Raw genomic sequence first — 21579 nt, 5'->3', positions numbered from 1 at the left:
TCACGAACCTTCGCGAATTTTCCGGTCGCGCAGGCGCACAGGCGATGGGAAGAGGCGGAGGAAGCGCGGCGGCCGGCCGCAGGCGGGGGCCCCTCTAGGTGGGACTACGGTGGGTAGGGGGCCGGGGTCGGAGATGCAGCCAAGATATTTGCCGGAGAGAAACCTTAAAGGCTGGAAATGTAGGCATCCGGGGCACTGATGCGCTCTCTCCAGATCTCCTCACTCATTGGCTGCCGGTATCTCGCACAGCGAACGGACCGCCCCGCCCTCTCGGCCCCCGTAGCCAGTCATCCTGCTTCCTTTCGAGACTGAAATTACCCCTAAAAGCCTGGTGGATATGTTTGCTCCTTAGCTGCCTGAGAGTGACTGTAGAGTCGTTCAGTATTTCCGAATCCTCTTCCTGGAATGTGGTTGCTTAATAAATGATGAGGCGGATGGTGGACGAATCTCCCTCTGTGCCTCCACTGGCCTGATCTCAGAAGCATTGAAGAAGTGTAGGCATCGGGAGCAGTTTCGGTAACGAATTGAGGTCAAATCACATTGAAAATACAACACTTGAAAATTAGAATATCAAGAAAAATGTTGCTCAATTACAGCGCTAAAGTGGTCACTATTGCTCTAAGACGCTGGGGTAATTGTTATTGTTTCGTGTTAGCTTCCATTTAATCATTTTGCGATGCTGAATTCTCCAATCCTGGATCATCTGGTAAGATTCTATCAAGAGCATCTTAAAAAGTGTAGTGATACATTAATGGGCACAGGCAAACAACCCTAGTTCCAACTTGTATGTTTACCAGACTTGGTGTATTTGAAATAAAAGCAAATGCTTCTTGATAACAGGTATACTGAACAAAATGGGAATATCAGTATTTGTCAAGTAGAAGTAAAAAGCTATACAATATTTATAACGATCCCAAGTCTGTTCATGAGAAATGAGTTCAGTCCTCCCACCCCAATGAAGAAGACTTTTCATTTTCCATATTCCATTCCTCCATACCTAGAAGTATTAAATTTCTATGTAGTCATTCTAACATAGATATATACAATGTTGTATTCTCCTTTATTTTACCTAAGGAGTATTTTTCTGTTTTGTTTCATAATCACATTATGAATGATGAGGTAGATTTCTGATGAATAAATTCACTATAACCATTCTTCATTTAGTCTCACCAACTTTATTATACAATAAGCTTCAGTGATAAACTTATTGTATGCTGTTTTTCTTATTTTAGATTTTTGAGAAGTAGCAGTAAGGTGTATGAACTGAAAAAACAAAACAAAACACAACCCCACAACATAAGAGCTGTGAGTTAAGTTTTATTCTGAGTATTATAGAGGACTTACGCCCAGAGCAGCTCTGAGGAACTGCTCTGAAGAAGTAGGGGGAGGAGCCAGTGTGTGTGTGTGTGTGTGTGTGTGTGTGTGTATGTGTGTGTATGTCTGTGTGTGTGTGTATGATTTTGGATAGGGAATACATGCAGTCAAGCACACATCTCAATAAAAGGTTATTGTTAGCCAGGAGGAACAAGTATCTCAGTTAATGATTTTAGTGCCTTTTTTTTTTTTTCATGTAAGGGAAGATGCAAGATTTTGGTTTCATTAAAATTCTTCCTGAGATATCTAACTATCTAGAGGACCTATTTTGCCAAAGCACAGAGTGCCTCATCCTGTTCTTCCTCTTTAATTCCTTTCAGGGTGTACTGCTGGTCAGTGACTACAGTGGCTAATGACTTGATCCTTGTAGAAGTGAATGGTGTGTGACATTCTTTGTTTTGCAAGGACTTAAGCCTTTTAAAATAATTTTGGGACTTTAAAGGTATATACTGTCAATTGTTTCCAAAAAGGTGGTATTAATTTGCTTTTTCACCAGCCATGGATGTGAGGAGGAGCGATGAAGAGGTTTAAAAAGTTGGTTGTGGCCAAATCCACTTTCTGAGTAGCCTAGCATTATCATAACATTGCACTGTTTATCAGTAAGCTAACTCATTTAAATGGCTTTAATGTTTATTGTCAGTTTTTTTCAACTATAGCATTTTACAATCAGAAAATAATAAATGCTTATAATAGATAATTTGAAAATATAGAAATGTATGAAAAATAAATCAACAATAATTCTACTTCTCAATAAGTATTGAGATCACTAAAATAACTGATAAAATTATTTCCAGTGGTTCCCCCCTCCCCCCAAGCAAGTATTGGTATGAATGTTAAAAAACAGAACTGGAGTCATAGTGTCTATAGAAGTTTAAATTATTCTTAGTAAGAAAAGAAAGTATAGAGACAGTGCATTCCACTTCACCCCCAACACTTCATGTCCATTCCCACACTCCAGTGCTGACTACCAGGAACTGTTCAAGAAACTTTGTGGTGGTAACATGCATAATTTATATAGCCTTTAAATCCAGCTCCCACCTCCCTACCCCCCAACACACACAAACTATTACATAGTATCTTGAGATTTTTCCCATGCTATGAAAGCAGTGCTGTAGAATAGCTGAAAGTGGAAAGTGGACCTTTGGAGTCAGACTGGGATTCAAATCTTGGCTCTGCAATATAGTGCCTAAAAGACTTTAATCATTTCAGGAAATCTGTCTAGACTTCAATTTTCTCTTCTGTCAAATGTAAATCATAATAATTCTTTAGAGATCATGTAAATGTTGCTAGTGTTAAAAGCATGGAAATCAATTAAAGTGTGGAAATCACTTGTAAAGCTCTTTAGTGCATTGCCTTGTGCATGGTAGGTGCTCAATAAATGAAAACTATTTTTACTTTGAAATGTTCTACAGAAATAGCATGACCAAATGGTATTCAATCCTACTGCCACAAATACCAATATTTTCTTAGATGACATAGGCATTCTTTGTTGTTGCACATAGATGTGGCTTCCAATATTTTTCTTTTGTAAATAATAATATGATTAACATCCTTATATACAAATATTTGTATCTCCTTTTTTCTCAGCTTAGATCCTTGAAAGTGGAATTTCTATGTAAAATAACATGAACAAATTTAAGATGAAATATACACCTATGCTACTTTCCAGATAGATTATACAAATTTACACTCCCAACAGCAATAGATGAAAGTCCTAGGTTCAGAGCATCCTTCCAGCCTTAAATACTGTAACTTCTAATAATTTTGCTTTCTTTTGTTTTGTGAATTCACTCCTCATATCCTTTGCTCATTTATCTTTTGGAGAACTAAAGATTTTTATTTTGGTTTTGAATAGATTTTTATAATTTAAAAATAGACATTTTTGAAATATTTATTTCATAGTTGACCTTTCTTATTTATCATTTTTTGATAGTAGAGCAATATTTAATTTTTATGCAGTCAAATTTATGCATATTTTCCTTTGTGTTTTTTTTTTTTTTCCCAGTGCTTTTATACTTAGGACCGTTGAATCAACTACTCCCGTAATACTGTGTATGCACACACATGTATACCTACTCTGGTTTATTTCTGGGCTTTCTATTCAATTCTATTAAATTATTATCTGCTCTGTTTCACTTATTATTTCACCTGTTTTCCTTAATTTTATTTGTTCTTTTTTCTTTTTTTAAGGTTAAAAGCCTTAATTTCTTTTTTTCCCCTTGTTCACAGATGAAATAATTTAAGGCTATAAATTTGCCCTTGCATACTTTAGCTCCATTTCATAAATTATGTAGTCTTATCATTCTGCTATTTTACTGAATAGCCTAAAGTTGTGGTTATGTATATATTTTCATATCACATATCACAAGAATCTGAGGACTAGTTATTTAAGTATTTGAAATTTGCAGTGGTAACATAGCTTTTAAATATTATAACATACACATTTTATACAAAAGATTAGATGGTAACAATATGAATACCAATTTTGTTGGAGCACAACATCATGGCACAAACTGTTCTTATCAGAGTAAGAAATTTATGAAGCAGAAATGTACTTGGGCTTAGTTATGGTGCACGTACAATTTTATTTACTTATGCTGTGATGGTGTAAGAATTACATTAGAAATCTGATTGTCAGAATTTGCAAATATCTTTTACATGGAATAACAACTGAATTCTTTTTTGTGGTGAAGCCTATGTTGAATCAAAAAGAAAGAAAGAAAGTAAGAAAAGACCTAATCATAGCAGTACCTGTTTTTCTTTTTGCTTCCCTGCATCAGTCACAGTTTTAGAAATGTCCTGAATTTATTTCACTACTTTGTAAACCAATATCAATGCCCTACAATAGTGTTGCATATTTTGTAAGTGATTCTTCCAAAATTTGGTTAGTTTTTTTCAAAATAAGCTGAACATCTTTAACAGAAACAGTTTATAAATTTGGATTACCAGAAACCCTTCAGCTTTTGAAGTCCTTTGAAAATTGCAATTTAAAAAAACAAAGATTACAAACAAGAATACATTGAAATTTATCCCTACAAAACGAAGGAGGAAATAAAATATAAATAATCAGAGAAAATAGAAATGATAATTTTGTATATTAAAAAACATAGGTTTATGTTTATACTCTTTAGCATGTGTGAGCTTTGTGAAGAATAAAACTTTTCATAGTGTTACCCATATTTGAATTTCCATATAGGCTGCAATCCTGAAGGAAATAATTTATTAAATTCTCATATCAAATTTGGAAAGTACTTTTTTTTATAATAAATTCTTACTTATTTGTTTTTACTTTTTAAATTCCCACCTAAGAGGGTGTCCTTATTAGTTTCAACAGCATCATAAAATGAGATGTGAGAATTGTACATGTTTCGTGCCCCACCTCACATTCTCTTGGCCCATCATTTTACTCTACTTATTGTGGATGTAACCTAATGTCTCATTTCAAATGAATCACATACTTTTCGTTCTCTATTCCCAGATTTCTCTGGTGCCAGTATGTATTATAAAATGTCCAAGAGAATCCAGTCAGCCCTTCTGATGCTTACCAAACCTGAAAGTGGTAGGAATAAACATGTAATGGTGCAGCCCTGACCAAGTGTTGCAGGGGGACTAGTGGGTAAGTGCGCCTGAGTCTGTGTCTCAAGTGGACAAATCTGAAATGTATCCTATGAGGCTTCTTAGAGGGATTGAGCCCAACTATTTACTGCAATAATCATACTGCTCAATAAGATATCCTAGGATTCAATTTTCTTTCTCTCCTTCTCTTTGCAGTTTCCCACTCCTCCTCTTTGAGGTGACTTCCTAAAATAGACTGTCTGTTAATAAGCTTTTGTCTCCAGCTCTGCTTTTGGAGAGGACCCATACTGAAACAAATTGAAATATGTTGAAATGTGTGCATTCTCACTGAATACCTTTTTTTAAAAAAATTAAACCTTCAAAAAATGAAATTCATCATATCTCAGAATTTTATGGACTACATGCTCTATTAATAGAAAAAGAAAAGGTAATTTTACAGGCTGTAAGTTTGAAGATGCTGTCAATTAGGAAGAATGATTTCCTTGTGCAATAATTGCTGGCATTTCCATTAAATTACAGTTTTACATTACGTCATCTAAAATGCAAGCTTTCTAAACAATTTCAATTTTCATTAAACTTTGACAACTTAGATGATGCATGTGAGCGCTAAATGACTTATTTTACTTAGATTTGAATAAACTAATCAAAATTGTAAAATTTGTTGCTAAGTCATTTATTTGTAGCCCACTTTTATGTCATCTTATAAATACAGAAATAATCACGAAGACTTACAGTTTCTAAGTTCAAAAATTTTATATGCATGGTCCTAATATTGGAGTATTCTAGACTACATTTTTTTCCAAGAAGAAATCCCATTTTAGAGATAGTTTCTTTTATATCTTCCTTGCTTCAAAATTAGAAACTTTTATGCAGTTTGTTATAGTGTATAACAAAGATGTTTTCAAAGAACATCAAGACAAACAAATCCACTTTATATATCTAACTAAAATGTAAAATCCTTGAAAGCAGAGCTTTTTGTCTATTTCTTCACTACCATATCCTGAATGCTTAGAACAATGACGGACACAAGATATGCACTCAGTATATATATATATATTTTTTCTTTTTTTTGAATTTTATTTTATTTATTTTTTTATACAGCAGGTCCTTATTAGGCATCAATTTTATACACATCAGTGTATACATGTCAATCCCAATCGCCCAATCCAGCACACCCCCATCTCCACCTCCCCCACCGCTTTCCCCCCTTGGTGTCCATACGTTTGTTCTCTACATCTGTGTCTCAATTTCTGCCCTGCAAACCAGTTCATCTGTCCCATTTTTCTAGGTTCCACATGTGTGCGTTAATATACGATATTTGTTTTTCTCTTTCTGACTTACTTCACTCTCTATGACAGTCTCTAGATTCATCCATGTCTCTAAAAATGACCCAATTTTGTTCCTTTTTATGGCTGGCACTCAGTATATATTTATTAAATAAATTGAATGAATGAACTGATATGTACTCAGTAGAAAGGAGCTAAAAGGTGGTAAATTCATAATTAATTTGTAGCTGATGTTTTTCTTTAGTTTGTAGAATTTGGAGCAAAATTGAACAAATTTAAATATAGAAATTAATTTAGAGATATTTATATTACAATTAACAAAACAAAATTAGACTCCAGAAAATATATAAATTAAAAAGTCCATGTAAATTGAAAAGTCAGTTTGCATGAAGGCAGAAGAAGGAATACTTTTAAATGTTAAGGGTTAAGTTGAAATTTATTATTTTTTAAAAGACAAAGTAACTTTAAAAAACCAAGTTGAAATTTATTATTATTTTTAAAGACTATGGATAATTACAGGTTCAGTAAGTATTGCAAAGCTTAAACATTGTTATAAAGTATAAATTTTTTCCACAAGATGGCAGCAAAGATTTATTTTAGAATAATTAGACAACCTCTGCCATCATACCAAATGATGTACATCTTTAAAAGCTATAATGTATAAGGAACGTGGGGCATATTTTCTCTTATTCCTTGGAGGTACCACTTCATCAGGAAGGTTCTCTCATTGGTGGCTAGAGTTTCTGTGATTCCTTATACTTGCCTCCTCTCTTTTAAATGCTCCACCTCCATTTCACTTTTCATATACTTCCAGATTAACCTTAAATTACAAATCTGAACATGTCACTCATTAACTAAAAAAAAAAAAATCAATAATTCCCTAAACCATACAAAATAAAGAATAATTCTTTTAGTTCATTCACTCAATCAACTCAGTAGCTATATTCTATTTACAAAGCACTATGATAGGCCCTAGGAAAATAAACAAGATAATGCATGGAGCTTTCCAGTTTGGGAATTACAAATAGGTAAAGATATAGGAGATTGGTTCAAGATGGTGGAGTAGAAGGATGTGCGATCACTCACTCTTGCAGAAGCACCAAAATCACAACTAACTGCTGAACAATCATCAACAGGAAGACACTGGAACTCACCAAAAAAGATACTCCACATCCAAAGACAAAGGAGAAGCCAAAATGAGATGGTAGGAGGGGCTCAATCACAATAAAGTCAAATCCCATAACTGCTGAGTGGGTGACTCACAAACTGGAGAACACTTGCACCACAGAAGTCCACCCACTGGAGTGAAGGTTCTGAGCCCCACGTGAGGCTTCCCAACCTGGGGATCTGGCAACAGGAGGAGGAATTCCCAGAGAAGCAGACTTTGAAGGCTAGCGTGATTTGATTGCAGGACTTCAATAGGACTGGGGGAAACAGAGACTCCACTCTTGGAGGGCACACACAAAGTAGTGTGTGCATCGGGACCCAGTGGAAGGAGCAGTGACCCCATAGGACACTGAACCAGACCTACCTGCTAGTGTTGGAGGGTCTCCTGCAGAGGCAGGGGGTGGCTGTGTGTAACCATGAGGACAAGGACACTGGCAGCAGAAGTTCTGAGAAGGACTCCTCGGCGTGAGCCCTCCCAGAGTCCGCCATTAGCTCCACCAAAGAGCCAGGTAGGCTCCAGTGTTGGGTCACCTCAGGCCAAACAACCAGCAGGGATGGACTCAGCCCCACACATCAGCAGACAAGCAGATTAAAGTTTTACTGAGCTCTGCCCATTAAAGCAACACCCAGCTCTACCCACCACCAGTCCCTCCCATCAGGAAACTTGCACAAGCCTCTTGGATAGCCTCATCCACCAGAGGGCAGAAAGCAGAAGCAAGAATAACTACAGTCCTGGAGCCTGTGGAACCAAAACCACATTCACAGAAAGATAGACAAGATGAAAGGCAGAGGACTATGTATCAGATGAAGGAACAAGATAAAACCCCAGAAAAACAACTAAATGAAGTGGAGATAGGCAACATTCCAGAAAAAAAATTCAGAATAATGCTAGTGAAGATGATACGGAACATTGGAAAAAGAATGGAGACAAAGATTCAGAAGATGCAAGAACTGTTTAACAGAGACCTAAAAGAATTAAAGAACAAACACCTAGAAGAATTAAAAAACAAACAAACAGAGATGAACAATGCAATAACTGAAGTGAAAACTATACTAGAAGTAATCAGTAGCAGAATAACTGAGGCAGAAGAACAGATAAGTGACCTGGAAGACAGAATGGTGGAATTCACTGCCACAGAACTGAATAAAGAAAAAAGAATGAAAAGAAATGAAGACAGCATAAGATACCTCTTAGGCAACATTAAACGCAACAACATTTGCATTATAATGGTCCCAGAAGAAGAATAGAGAGAGAAAGGACCCGAGAAAATATTTGAAGAGATTATAGTCAAAAACTTCCCTAAAATGGGAAAGGAAATAGCCACCCAAGTCCAAGAAGTGCAGAGAGTCCCAGACAGGATAAACCCAAGGAGAAACACGTCGCGACACATAGTAATCAAATTGACAAAAATTAAAAACAAAGAAAAATTATTGAAAGCAACAAGGGAAAAATGACAAATAGCATACAAGGGAACTCCCATAAGGTTAACAGCTGACTTCTCAGCAGAAACTCTACAAGCCGGAAGGGAGTGGCATGATATATTTAAAGTGATGAAAGGGAAGAAACTACAATCAAGATTACTCTTCCCAACAAGGATATCATTCAGATTCAACAGAGAAATCAAAAGTTTTACAGACAAGCAAAAGCTAAGAGATTCCAGCACCACCAAAACAACTGTACAACAAATGCTAAAGGAACTTCTCTTAAGTGGGAAACACAAGAGAAGAAAAGGACCTGCAAAAAGAAACCCATAGCAATTAAGAAAATGGTAATAGGAATGTACATATCGATAATTACCTTAAACGTGAATGGATTAAATGCTCCAACCAAAAGACACAGGCTCACTGAATGGATACAAAAACAGGCCCCATATATATGCTGTCTACAAAAGGCCCACTTCAGACCTAAGGATATGTACAGGCTGAAACTGAGGGGATGTAAAAGATATTCTATGCAAATGGAAATCAAAAGAAAGCTGGAGTAGCAATACTCATATCAGATAAAATAGACTTTAAAATAAAGACTGTTACAAGAGACAAGGAAGGACACTGCATAATGATCAAAGGATCAATCCAAGAAGAAGATATAACAATTATAAATATATCTGTACCCAACATAGGAGCACCTCAATACATAAGGCAACTGCTAACAGCTATAAAAGAGGAAATCGACAGTAATACAATAATAGTGGGGGACTTTAACACCTCACTTACACCAATGGACAGATCATCAAAACAGAAAATTATTAAGGAAACACAAGTTATAAATGGCACAATAGACCAGATAGATTTAATTGATATTTTTAGGACATTCCATCCAAAAACAGCAGATTACATTTTCTTCTTAAGTGCACATGGAACATTCACCAGGATAGATCACATCTTGGGACACAAATCAAGCCTCAGTAAATTTAAGAAAATTGAAATCATAGCAAGCATCTTTTCTGACTACAACACTATGAGATTAGAAATCAATTACAGTGAAAAAAAGGTAAAAAACACAAACACATGGAGGCTAAACAATACGTTACTAAATAACCAAGAGTTCACTGAAGAAATCAAAGAGGAAATCAAAAATACCTAGAGACAAATGACAGTGAAAACATGATAACCCAAAACCTATGGGATGCAGCGAAAGCAGTTCTACAAGGGAAGTTTATAGCAGTAAAAGCCTACCTCAAGAAAAAAGAAAAATCTCAATCTAACCTAAAACTAAAGGAACTAGAGAAAGAAGAAAAAACAAAACCCAAAGTTAGTAGAACGAAAGAAATCATAAAGATCAGAGCACAAATAAATGAAATAGAAACAAAGAAAACAATAGCAAAAATCAATAAAACTAAAGCTGGTTCTTTGAGAAGTTAAACAAAATTGATAAACCATTAGCCAGAGTCATCAAGAAAAAGAGGGAGAGAACTCAAATCAATGAAATTAGAAATGAAAAAGGAGAAGTTACAACAGACACCACAGAAATACAAAGCATCCTAAGAGATTACTACAAGCAACTCTATGCCAATAAAATGGACAACCTGGGATAAATGGACAAATTCTTAGAAAGCTATATCCTTCCAAACCTGAACCAGGAGGAAATACACAATATGAACAGACCAGTCACAAGTAATGAAATTGAAACTGTGATTAAAAATCCTCCAGGGCTTCCCTGGTGGCGCAGTGGTTGAGAGTCCGCCTGCTGATGCAGGGGACACGGGTTTGTGCCCCGGTCCGGGAATATCCCACATGCTGTGGAGCGGCTGGGCCCGTGAGCCATGGCTGCTGAGCCTGCGCGTCCGGAGCCTGTGCTCCGCAACGGGAGAGGTCACAACAGTGAGAGGCCCGCGTACTGCAAAAAAAAAAAAAAAATCTTCCAGCAAACAAAAGTCCAGGACCAGATGGCTTCACTGGTGAATTCTATCAAACATTTAGAGAAGAACTAACATCCGACCTTCTCAAACTCTTCCAAAAAATTGCAGAGGAAGGAACACTCCCAAACTCATTCTATGAGGCTACCATCATCCTGATACCAAAACCGGACAAAGATAGTACAAAAAAAATTACAGACCAATATCACTGATGAATATAGGCGCAAAAATCCTCAACAAAATATTAGCAAACAGAATAAACACATTAAAAGGATCATACACCATGATCAAGTGGGATTTATCCCAGGGATGCAAGGATTCTTCAATATACACAAATCAATCAATGTGATACACCATATTAACAAATTGAAGAAGAAAAAGCATATGATCATCTCAATAGATGCAGAAAAAGCTTTTGACAAAATTCAACACCGATTTATGATAAAAACTCTCCAGAGAGTGAGCATAGAGGGAACCTACCTCAACTTAATAAAGTCCATATACGACAAACACACAGCAAACATCATTCTCAATGGTGAAAAACTGAAAGCATTTCCTCTAAGATCAGGAGCAAGACAAGGATGTCTACTCTCACCACTATTATTCAACATAGTTTTGGAAGTCCTAGCCACGTCAATCAGAGAAGAAAAAGAAATAAAAGGAATACAAATTGAAAAGAAGAAGTAAAACTGTCACTGTTTGCAGATGACATGATACTATACATAGAGAATCCTAAAGATGCCACCAGAAAACTATTAGAGCTAATCAACGAATTTGGTAAAGTTTCAGGATACAAAATTAATGCACAGAAATCTCTTGCATTCCTGTACACTAATGATGAAAACTCTGAACGGGAAATTAAGGAAACACTCCCATTTATCACTGCAACAAAAAGAATAAAATACCTAGGAATAAACCTACCTAAGGAGACAAAAGACCTGTATGCAGAAAACTATAAGACAGTCATGAAAGTAATTAAAGATGATACAAACAGATGGAGAGATATACCATGTTCTTGGATTGGAAGAATTAACATTCTGAAAATGACTATAAAGCAATTTACAGATTCAATGCAATCCCTATCAAATTACCAATGGCATTTTTTACAGAACTAGAACAAAAAATCTTAAAATTTGTATGGAGACACAAAAACCCTGAATAGCCAAAGCAGTCTTAAGGGAAAAAAAACGGAGCTGGAGGAATCAGACTCCCTGACTTCAGACTATACTACAAGGCTACCGTAATCAAGACAGTATGGTACTGGCACAAAAACAGAAATATAGATCAGTGGAACAGGATAGAAAGCCCAGAGATAACCCCACGCACTTATGGTCACCTTATTTTTGATAAAGGAGGCAAGAATATACAATGGAGAAAAGACAGCCTCTTCAATAAGTGGTGCTGGGAAAACTGGACACATACATGTAAAAGAATGAAATTAGAATACTCCCTAACACCATACACAAAAATAAATTCAAAATGGATTAGAGACCTAAATGTAAGTCTGGACAGTATAAAACACTTAGGGGAGAACATAGGAAGAACACTCTTTGATATAAATCACACCAAGATCTTTTTTGATCCACCTCCTAGAGTAATAGAAATAAAAACAAAAATAAACAAATTGAACCTGATGAAAGTTAAAAGCTTTTGCACAGCAAGGGAAACTACAAACAAGACGAAAAAACAACCCTCAGAATGGGAGAAAATATTTGCTAATGAATCAATGGACAAAGGATTAATCTCCAAAGTATATAAAGAGCTCATGCAGCTTGATATTAAAAAAAAACAAACAACCCAATCCAAAAATGGGCAGAAGACCTAAATAGACATTTCTCCAAAGAAGACATACAGATGGCCAAGAAGCATATGAAAAGCTGCTCAACATCAGTAATTATTAGAGAAATGCAAATAAAAGTACCATGAGCTATCACCTCACATCAGTTAGAATGGGCATCATCAGAAAATCTACAAACAACAAATGCTGGAGAAGGTGTAGAGAAAAGAAAACCCTCTTGCACTGTTGGTCTGAACGTAAATTGATACAGCCACTATGGAGAAAAGCATGGAGTTTCCTTAAAAAACTAAAAATAGAATTACCATATGACCCAGCAATCCCACTACTGGGCATATACCCAGAGAAAACCATAATTCAAAAAGACACATGCACCCTAATGTTCATTGCAGCACTATTTACAATAGCCAGGTCATGGAAGCAACCTAAATGCCCATCAAGAGATGAATGGATAAAGAAGATGTGGTAGATATACACAATGGAATATTACTCAGCCATAAAAAAAGAATGAAATTGGGTCATTTGTAGAGATGTGGATGGATCTAGAGACTGTCATACAGAGTGAAGTAAGTCAGAAAGAGAAAAACAAATATCATATATTAATGCATAGATGTGGAACTGGAAAAATGGTCCAGATGAACTGGTTTGTAGGGCAGAAATATTGACACAGATGTAGAGAACAAATATATGGACACCATGGGGGGAAAATGGTGGGCATGGGGGTGGGGCTGATGTGATGAATTGGGTGATTGGGATTGACATGTATACACTAATATGTATAAAATGGATAACTAATAAAAACCTGCTGTATAAAAAAATAACTAAAATAAAATTTAAAAAAAGAGAATAAAATATATAGCTTCAGCAAAGTACTCACCTAGAGAAAAGTATGATTTGGGTACTCTTGAGGCATAGAAGAAAGATGGGGGAGTGAGTTGAGTGTGACTATGGTCATCCTGATCTGTAATTCAGGGGAAAAAATTGGGGCTTGAGGGAATAATTAATATACAAGTATAATTAAACAGCACATAAATATTATTGGTGAATTTTTAATTGTCTCTCCAGTTTTAAAATGTATACATGATAATTGCAAAAGCATTAAAAAACTATAGAAGTGATTAATGTGAAATTCACCCAGAATATCTCCATTGCCTACTAGCATTTTGATTTTATATATATATATATATATATATATATATTTAGACCTAGCTTACACAGACACCACTCGTACTTGCATACTCTTAAATATTTATATATACAAATATATCATAAATGGGTCATAATACATATTCTATTTTTGTAACTGCAATTCACTTAATGGTAAGTCACGAAGGGGGACCTGGAGGGGACAGCAAATGAGACTAAAAAAAAGTGGTCAGGAAGCAGTATAAGAATGGGAGAGAGGCAGAGGGTGGCGGGCGCCTCTCCTTCCTCCCCCCCGCCCCGCCTCGTGTGCTTAGGCAACTCCTCCTCCTCCCTCCCCCTCCTCCTATCCCCCTCCCCCTCCTCCTCCCCTCCCCCAACATGCCCCGCTTTAGGTCCGTGGTCTTCCGCAAGAGACTGAGGGGCCGGCCTGAGCTGACACTTTCTCAGCACTAGACCTGGACTCCCACCTGGCACCAGAATACAGTCGCTTTGAATCAAAGATACATGACTTGCAAGAGCAAATGATGAACAGCAGCATGAGCTCTGGGTCTGGGTCGGTCCCTGCAAACGAGTGAGAAGAGGTCCTTGTATGTAGGGCCTTGTTTGATTATGACCAGACTTGGGACCGCTGCCTGCCAAGCCAAGGCCTCAGCTTCTCCTTTGGTGACATTCTACTGTCATTAACGCCTCTGATGATGAGTGGTGGCAGGTGAGACTGGTGACCCCACACGGAGAAAGTGAGCAAATCAGTGTGATCCCCAGTAGGAAGAGGGTGGAAAAGAAAGAAAGGGCTCTACTGAAAACCATGAAGTTTCATGCCAGGAGGGGGATGATTGTGTCTAGCAGGTCCATCAGCCACTATGGAGAACAGTGTGGAGGTTCTTTAGAAAACTAAAAATAGAACTGCCATAGACCCAGAAATCCCACTACTGGGCATATACTCTGAGAAAATCATAATTCAAAAAGAGTCATGTACCACAATGTTCATTGCAACACTGTTTACAATAGCCAGGACATGGAAGCAACCTAAGTGTCCGTTGACAGATGAATGGATAAAGAAGATGTGGCACATATATACAATGGAATATTACTCAGCCATAAAATGAAACGAAATTGAGTTATTTGTAGTGAGGTGGATGGACCTAGAGACTGTCATACAGAGTGAAATAAGTCAGAAAGAGAAAAATACCATATGCTAACACATATGTATGGAATCTAAAAAGAAAAAAAATGGTTCTGAAGAACCTAGGGGCAGGACAGGAATAAAGATGCAGATGTAGAAAATGGACTTGAGGACACAATGAGGGGGAAGGATAAGCTGGGACAAAGTGAGAGAGTGGCATGGACATATATACACTACCAAATGTAAAATAGATAGCTAGTGGGAAGCAGCCACATAGCACAGGGAGGTCAGCTCGGTGCTTTGTGACCACCTAGTGGGGTGGGATGGGGAGGGTGGGAGGAAGACACAAGAGGAAGGGGATATGGGGATATATGTATATGTATAGCTGATTCACTTTGTTATACAGCAGAAAGTAACACACCATTGTAAAGCAATTATACTCCAATAAAGATGTCAAAAAAAAAAAAAACGAAACATAAAAAGAGTTTCCGCCTCTCTCAAAAGTTTTCATTTTACAAGAGCAAAGAAAACATGGTATAGGAGAGCAGCTTACAGTAACAGGGAGTGACGTCCAACACCAGTGACAGTGAAAGAAGTTCCAAAGGACAGGAGGATGCTATTTTGTCATACGAGCCAGTGACACAGCAAGAAATTCACTATGCAAGGCCTGTCATCATCCTGGGCCCAATGAAGGACAGAGTCAACAATGACCTGATTTCGGAGTTCCCGCATAAATTTGGATTTTGTGTACAACATACTACCTGGCCTCAGCGTGATGATGAAGTGGATGGGCAAGACTACCACTTTGTGGTCTCCCGAGAACAGATGGAGAAGGATATTCAGGACAAGTTCATTGAGGCAGGCCAATTTCGATGATAATCTCTATGGGACCAGCATCTAGTCAGTGAAGGGAGTTGGGGAGGGGGCAAGCACTGCATCTTAGATGTTTCTGGCAATGCTATCAAGAGGCTGCAGCAGTCACAACTTTATCCCATTGCCATTTTCATCAAGCCCAAGTCCATTGAAGTGCTTATGGAAACGAACTGACGGCGGAGGTATGAACAAGCAAATAAGACCTATGACAAAGCCATGGAACTGGAGCAGGAGTTTGAAGAATACTTCACAGCCATTGTACAGGGTGACTCACTGGAAGAGATTTAAAACAAAATCAAAGAAATCACTGAGGACCAGTCTGGGCACTACATTTGGGCCCCTCCCCTGAAAAACTCTGAAGAATCCCCTCCAACCATTCTACTGTGAACAGAAGATATCAACTCCCCCTCCCCTCCTCCCTCTTCATTCCTGTCTCCATGGGGAGAACAAACGACTACTGTTCTTGTCCCCTTTTCTAGATATGTCCAAAAAATTGAGTTTTCTAGTCCTGTTCTGTTAATTTTTGTTTTGTTTTAGTTTATTTTGGGGGATGACGCCATCTTACTCGTCATGTGACTGTGCCCATTCCTGCATGGACCTTTCCCAAGCACTAGCACAAGTCAAATCCATCAGAGTCATTGTTTGCATAAAACCAAGCTGAAGCGAAGAGAAGAGAGGAGGACTGATGAAAAGACAGACTGGACTGCTGTGCGGCTTATGAAGTGAGCCCCATGCACCCCGCGAGGAGAGGCTCCCAGGCTTTGCTACCATCTGTACACTGCCTTGAGGCTTGGGATGGCGTGGTCATGGCGATAGAAAGTATCATATATATATAATATATATATATATAAAATTTATAGAAATATATAGAAATTATATATATTATATACTCTCATATAGTTTATTATATATTTACACACATTTGGACTAGAAAATCTATGGAGATATCATCAATGGTACTGTGTTATTAGAGAAATGCTTTAATTTTCATATTCCAATCAGATGGCATCTTATATCTCAACTGGTTGGGGAGGGAGTGAAAGTGGTAGTTAAGTGCTGTACGGAGGGCACCTGCATTGGTCATTCTTTTGAGACCTGGGCTTTTCTTTAGAAGGGGTCAGCTGGAGGATGGTGAGAAAGGGCTTTTGCCCAGGGGCCAGAGGCTTGGAGCTGTGACCCTAGAGCCAATGCTGCCCTTGGGGCACAGTCAGGCCCGCGAGTGGGGAGTGAGAGAATGGCTAACGGTGCTCCCACGGTATTAAATTGCCGATTGTTTTATGCCACCTGATGTGTCTGCATGAAAGGTTTCCTTTTTGTTCATTTTTAAGCTGCTCTTAAACCAAAATCATGTTGTGCTACTGTGTCAGCCTCTTCATTCTTCCAAATTTTACTTTTACTATTTAAGTGAATGTGTAGAATCCAATTTGACTATGTTCTAAAGGCTCAAGATGTTCTGGAGTAGCCGGGCCTCATGATAGATTAAACCCGGGCTTGGCCATCCTGTCAGCAGAAAGGGAAGTGGGGGCAGGTGAGAACCGACAGGAGCTGGGCCTCCTATTGTAACGTGTCCCTTCACTCACCTGCCAGGGACATGCTGGGCTCAGCTGAGGCCCTGTCATGGGGCCCACTGGCAGGGACGGAAAGTCACTTGCCTTCCAGCTCTGTGCAGAGACAGTGGGATGGCTCTGAGCTTGGCCAGCCGCGTAATGCAAAGTTTGATTTGGGTTTTTTTCGCAGCTGCTTCATATGCCCTACCTACCCCAATCCCTCACCAACAGCTGGTAGCTTACTATTTCTTCAAGAAGAAAGTAGACTTTAATGCTGTCAATTTGAGCTGTAGAGCTGAGATTCACTTACTGTTGAGATGTGAAAACTTGTTGCTTTTTCCCAGAGTCAGATGGCGGTGATTGTGGTCAAGAAGGTTTTTCTCTGACCACAAATGCAGGCGGCAGGTGTGGCCCGGGCCCCGCCCCACCATGCTCCTTTGAAGCCACCTTGAGGTGGCTGAGGGAAGGAGCCTCCCTCAGCCCCACGCTGGAGGCACGACCCAGGGGAGAAGAGTGTGGACATGCTTGGCCCCAGGGTTGAGCCTGTTGTTTCCTAGCCCGCTGTGTTACAACTGGTGTAAAGGATACATGTTGAAGATGCTTTGAGTGCTACCAGCCAGATTTAGGAAGTCTGTTAACAGTTCTCCTACCAGCATGATGAGGCTAACTGTAAAGTGTGGAGCCCAGAATGTGAGTAAAGAAAGGGCAGCAGCGGGCTTTGCTGGTGGCACAGTGGTTGAGAGTCCGCCTGCCGATGCAGGGGACACGGGTTCGTGCCCTGGTCGGGGAAGATCCGACATGCCGCGGAGCGGCTGGGCCTGTGAGCCATGGCCACTGAGCTTGCGCGTCCGGAGCCTGTGCTCCGCAACGGGAGAGGCCACAACAGTGAGAGGCCCGCGTACCGCAAAAAAAAAAAAAAAAAAAGGCAGCAGCTTTACCCGCGCAGTACACTGGATTGGAGGCAAGAGGGGTAAAATGGTGTCCGATTATGACTCTGGTAAGGAGGGGGTGAGCTGGGAGTGTTGTTGATTTCTCTGATGTTAAATAATGTAGTTTGAATGATGTTCAACCCTCTACCCCTCCCAGGGAAGGAAAGCAGAGATTCAAAGCAAGCATGACGCTAGTTGGTTTACCAGTGTTCCTTCCAAGGAGGCATATATATATATATATATATATATATATATATATACACATATTTAAATAAATGATAGTTGAAATTAAAAAAAAGGAATGGGGAGAGTAGTGCCATGTATCACAAGAACTGAACAATTTTTAGGAATAGAATAGTTTAGTGTCAAATTCTGCAGAGTGATTAACTGAGAAGACAACTCAGACAAATCGATTGGATTTGGCAATTAGTATCCTGGATGGTGACCTCTGCTAGAACAGTGTTAGCCTACCTGCTGTGGGACAGGAGACATGAGATGCAAAGAAGGGGTGAACTATTCCTGTGAGAAGATTCCTTTCAAAATCAGGATGGTAGCTCCAAAGAAAGTCTGAATATAGGAAGAATATTTATGGATTGCTTTGTTTATTTTAAAAGGAGGAGATTAGAGCATGAATATAATTTGTGAAGAAACAAGCTGGTAGACAAATAGAGGGCTAAAATATAAGAAAAATAGGGAATAGCTAATAAAACAAGATTCTGGAAATGGTCAGATGTGATCAATAACTAGATGAAGCATTTGTTCATACATGGAGAGAGTATTACATTTTTTTCTTTTGGAGTCTGAAAGAAATGATGTAAAAATCAGTGTAAGTATAGTTAAGTTTTTAGGTATAGGGTGGAGAATTTGCATTCAAGGATCTTCACACCATGTCTCTATCCTTCATTAATACATTTCGCCTGACTTATACATGAGTCAAACTGGATTACTTCCTCTTGCCCTGATATGTCCTGTGATTTCTGTAATGCTTTGTTTTCTTTAATTCATTCTCTCTTTTCTAATATCTCCTTGTTTAAAACTTATACATTTTGGGCTTCCCTGGTGACGCAGTGGTTGAGAATCTGCCTGCCAATGCAGGGGACACAGATTTGAGCCCTGGTCTGGGAAGATCCCACATGCCTTGGAGCAACTAGGCCCGTGAGCCACAACTACTGAGCCTGCGCATCTGGAGCTTGTGCTCCGCAACAAGAGAGGCTGCGACAGTGAGAGGCCCGCGCACCGCGATGAAGAGTGGCCCCCGCTTGCCACAACTAGAGAAAGCCCTTGCACAGAAACGAAGACCCAACACAGCCAAAAATAAATAAATAAAAAAAACAAAAAAATCAAAAAACTGATACATTTTTAAAGTTCCAAACAAATTATACCTCCTACTTGAAGCTATACTCACCATATGATCCAGTTCAAGTGTGAGTTCTCATATCTGAAAGTTACAGGTTAAATAGTCAATGATACCTCCCAAAACAGAACCAGTATAGAATACTGGAGGGGAACAAGATGTGTGTGTGTGTGTGTGTGTGTGTGTGTGTGTGTGTGTGTGTGGTGATTAGGGAAAAATCTTTCAGCATATGATCTTTCATGGTCTGAAAATATATGAGAATCTTGTAGGTAGTAGAAGGGGTTCTTTGTTTTCATCTGGCTCAGTAGTTTTAGAAAATATATTTAATTCTCTTAAAAGTTAATTCAATTTGCTGCGTTTTGAAAACACAAACTTCACTTTCTTTTATTCAATGTAAAATGTGTATTAGATTTGATTTGCTGAAAAGTAAGGAAATGTTTATTTTTGTTTTGTTTCTGTTTGTTTCCCAAAGGTAATTCTAAAATTTTGTTAAATTGCTTATATAAGCTGTGAGTTTTTATCAATATATAAGAAAAATAAAATTAAGGAATATAATAAAAAGTAGTTGGATATCAATATAGTAATCAAAAACAAGTAATGAGAAGAGCCTAAATTTGGAGTAAGAAGACTTGACATTGAATCCAAATATATAGCTTGAGCATATTGCCTCACTTCTCTGGTTCACATGCTTTCTAACCTAAAAATAGGTTGTTAGGAAGATCAATTGAAAAAAATTTTTGAAAATGTGTTGTGAACCATAAAGTGTTGTAAATATATTAGTACACTTTTTAGAAGCATTTATGTAAAAGTATGTCCAATTTTTATTTAAGAAGCTTTACTGTATTTACAGTATACAATTCTCTATAAGCTTTACAGATTTTGAAATCCATATTCACAGCAATTTGCTTCTTATAACTAAGCACATGTTGCCAATTAAAAGTTCCTTGGCAAATTTTTATTAAATGAATTAATAGTGAATAATTGGTCTATCCCAAGTCTTATCAAAATAATTTATTTTTATTTTTAAAAATCAGAAGGTCTTTATTATGTTTTAAATATAGATACAGAATATTTTGATCTGTTTTCAGCAAATAGGTATTTAACTTTAGATTTTGATTCTGAGATCATTTTGCTTTTCATTCACAAAAGTAAAATATTTTAATCAGAGTTACAACAAAAATTGATTTTTTTTGGTGAAAATATTTGGGGGAAAATAAAAATATATTTGGCTGGATGGATGTCATTATGTCAGTATAATCTGTTGACCAATTTTCTTTCACAGCTAGCCATTCACAATTTTGCCATTTCATTTTAAATTTACTGAAGTTATTTTTATTAATAATTTTTTAAAATAAAATTTTAAACTAAGAGTTGATCCATTTATTAGTTTTTGTCTGCATAAAATGTTATCATTTATAACTCATACTATTGGGAATTTTATTTGGTCACCATTATTTCTACCAAGTCCAATGTGCTTGCATTAAATTTTATATATCATAATGTTATTCTTGGAGTTTTATTTATTTATACATTTATTTGTCTTATTCGTATCAGTCATATTCACCAAAATTTCAAAGACTGAAAGGGTACATTTATTTCTTGGCTAATCTTAGGACAATATACAGAACAATTGCCTTCAGATAATTTAAGATTAAGCTAATATCCAGGGCTGGGATAGGCCAATTATTCATAATTTTTCAATCATTCTGTGTCCTACCAATGTTTCTTTTTTTAAAAAGTACATTTATTTATTTATTTTTGGCTGCGTTGGGTCTTCGTTGTTGGGTCTTCGTTGCTGCTCAGCCTTTCTCTATTTGCAGCGAGTGGGCGCTACTCTTTGTTGAGGTGCACAGGCTTCTTATTGCTGTGGCTTCTCTTGTTGTGGAGCACGAGCTCTAGGCACACGGACTTCAGTAGTTGTGGCACGTGGGCTCAGTAGTTGTGGCTCGAGAGCACAGGCTCAGTAGTTGTGGTGCACAGGCTTAGTTGCTCCGCAGCATGTGGGATCTTCCCAGACCACGGCTCAAACCCATGTACCCTGCATTGGCAGGCA

General features: G+C 37.8%; 1 long non-coding RNA gene and 1 pseudogene across 1 annotated transcript; both read left to right on the top strand.

Moving 5' to 3' along the window:
- The first annotated feature begins 589 nt into the window (after positions 1–589).
- Positions 590–5531, top strand: LOC116758087. Its single transcript, XR_004351141.1, has 3 exons — positions 590–706; positions 4853–4990; positions 5146–5531. It is a non-coding gene; the product is annotated as an uncharacterized LOC116758087 (long non-coding RNA).
- A 435-nt stretch (positions 5532–5966) lies between these two features.
- On the top strand, positions 5967–16083 carry LOC116758309 (annotated as a pseudogene).
- Positions 16084–21579: the final 5496 nt, after the last annotated feature.

This window comes from Phocoena sinus, chromosome 8 (genome assembly GCF_008692025.1).
Source record: "Phocoena sinus isolate mPhoSin1 chromosome 8, mPhoSin1.pri, whole genome shotgun sequence".
Lineage (NCBI taxonomy): Eukaryota > Metazoa > Chordata > Mammalia > Artiodactyla > Phocoenidae > Phocoena > Phocoena sinus.
This window is presented reverse-complemented; position numbering and strand designations above follow the sequence as displayed.